Raw genomic sequence first — 2,563 nt, 5'->3', positions numbered from 1 at the left:
AGTGGTTGTCCCTCAGGTTCATTGCCAGGTACACTGCTTTCTGCTCCTCTGTCCATCCATTCATCTCTGCCAGTAGCTCAAATTGTGCTCTATATGCTTCCCATGGTGCCTTCCCATCGAATTCCTGTGGCTTCCTTCGCACTAGATCACCCCTATTGCTGACACTTGTGTCTGGACTGAAGATGTCTGCATTAGGGTTTAGCTGCGGGGTCTGGAAGGGGCTTCCTGTTGTCTAGAGCTGATTAGGTCCATGGTTAATATATCCACCCTGTGTAAAGGACAGTAAATCGTCTTTTAATCCATTTAATTCACTTTGAAATTTAATAATCTTTTCCATTTGTGTATGCTGGCTTTCTCTCAACTGTTGGAGACTTTCTTCTTGTTTATTTTCTTTCTTCTCCGACCACTGCTGTAGTCTCTCTTGTTTATTTTCTTTCTCCTCCAACCACTGCTGTAGTCTCTCTTCTTGTTTATTTTCTTTTTCCTCCAACAACTGCTGTAGCCTCTCTTCTTGTTTCTTTTCGCGTTCTTCTTGTTTCTTTTCGTTTTCCTCCAACAACTGCCGTAATCTCTCTTGTTTATTTTGCTGTTCGAGCTGCCACTGTTGTTGTTTCTCTTCTTGTTTCTTTTCTCGTTCTTCTTGTTTCTTTTGCTGTTCTTTTATTGCTGCCATCAAATCTGTTAAGTCGTAGTTTGATTTGCCACTTCTCGTTTCCATTTTTTTTTCTCTATCCCACACTCTGAAACCAATTTGTTGCGTATTGTTTGTTAATCGTTTGTTAATTTCCGGTATAAATTCTTTCCATGGAACTTCAGCGATACAAGTCCTTTCTTAATTAGAACTCGTTTATTCTTTCTCAATACAACTTTATAATACACAGAATTTCCACGGTCACTTTAAACTTAACAACCTTTATAACACACGCTATAAATCACAGTGATTCACACACACTTTACTTATGGTGCCTACTGTTCGCTTGACTCAATTATCTCTATCTTTAATCTATCTGCATATCTGTTTATGTCACTGGGTTTATTTGCCGGGCTTATATACTAAAAAAGAGGGAGCCTGGCAAACACTTGGACATTCGCGGGGTTCCTCAATAAGTCATGATCCTTCTAGAAACTCCAGCGCCCATGCTCCCTGCGTCGCGTGACTCCCGCTGTCGTAACACTAGATTACCTTAATTCAATATTATTGGAACTACAAGCGAGAGTAGAAACATGGAGGTACTGTGGTGAAAATATTTATGAAATATAAAAACTTCCTTAAGGAGGGAGGGATGAATCACCTTCAAATAAACAAATGCTTCACAACTACACTTTTACAAGGGCAAACTACAAACTTATGGTCATGTTGCGAAATATTATACACATGTTTCGACTGAGCTTTCTCACGAGCTAAACTGTCCCTTTAAAATAAACACATGCTTTGGTTAAGTTTTCTTATGAGCTAAGCTATAGACTTGCAGATGTGTTGCAAAATATTAGCTGTGAAATGCTAACGAAAGGCGAACGTTGAACACACCTGTCAAGAACAACTCAGATTGTATTAAATATCATTTGCATATCAGTGAGAAGGTGATTCTAACTAGACAGTTGTGTAAGTCTAAATAAATGTGTTCACAGATGTGAAAGTATCCTCAAGGCACCAACAATGTATCAACAATTGTACTCTGGTCGGAAAGATGTTTATTCAAGACAGACTAGACAGGATGAGAAATTGTATACACAAATAACCTTTCCGGTAACCTTTTACGTCATTTGACATCCAGTCCTGGGTCACTGGTCACCAATCACTAAAAAAGAGATGAGTTCACTCTAATTGTTGGACAAATCACCTTAGAGTCTAACCCCATCAGTTTGAATAGATTATGCTGCAACACCATATAAAAATTGATGTCTCTGGACCAAAAGAGTGATTGTCCCCAACATTAGGGTTGTTCCCGGCCTCGAGGTTGCTCCAGAGGGTTCCAGGTTCTTCCAGGCTTTCCAGGTGCTCCAGTTCTTTTAGCTAAGTTCCCGAGATATACAGATAGAAAATGGTAAGACTTACACTACACTAACTCCATGTAAGTTTTAATTGTTACTCTCCTTTAACTAATAATATTACTAGGTGAAACTATGAAGTATGGTGCAAAAGTCGTTTATGTTAACTAAGTAATGTTGATAGGGTTAGAAATATTATGGATTTAATAAAAGTTACTGAAAGAGTAAACTTTTATGTAATCGATGTTATTGTTTTTCCTTTATTATAAGCCTTCATATCCTTATGTTAATGAAGTATATATCTTTTGGTGTAGAATTGGACTCGGTATCATTTATTCCTTGCTTTGCTTGTCAATTTCCTCGAGTTGGTTGACTTGTGTACCCACTCTCGACTGCATACCCTGGGTTTTTTACTAAATCTATTGTAATTAGTGTCTTGTCACCCCCAAACGACGCTCTCTCGTTCCCACGATAGAGCACCCTGTTAAACAATAACACAGCATTACACTGCAGTTTGCCATTAATCCCTAACATCAGTTTAAAAATACTCAACACTTGGAGAAAACTTGCCATC

The 2,563-nt window shown here is 38.4% G+C and overlaps 1 long non-coding RNA gene across 1 annotated transcript in view; it reads right to left on the bottom strand.

Moving 5' to 3' along the window:
* LOC111089321 overlaps window positions 1-2,555 on the bottom strand; it is a 9,219-nt gene extending 6,664 nt beyond the window's left edge. The window contains exon 1 of the long non-coding RNA XR_002613589.1: window positions 2,470-2,555. This is a non-coding gene — a long non-coding RNA (uncharacterized LOC111089321). The remainder of the gene's footprint in view (window positions 1-2,469) is intronic.
* Between the last annotated feature and the right edge of the window lie 8 nt (window positions 2,556-2,563).

The sequence above is a fragment of the Limulus polyphemus genome, unplaced genomic scaffold, assembly GCF_000517525.1.
Source record: "Limulus polyphemus unplaced genomic scaffold, Limulus_polyphemus-2.1.2 Scaffold5885, whole genome shotgun sequence".
NCBI classification, from domain to species: Eukaryota; Metazoa; Arthropoda; class Merostomata; order Xiphosura; family Limulidae; genus Limulus; species Limulus polyphemus.
Note: the sequence above shows the minus strand (reverse complement) of the source record. Positions and strands in the feature narration are given on the sequence as shown.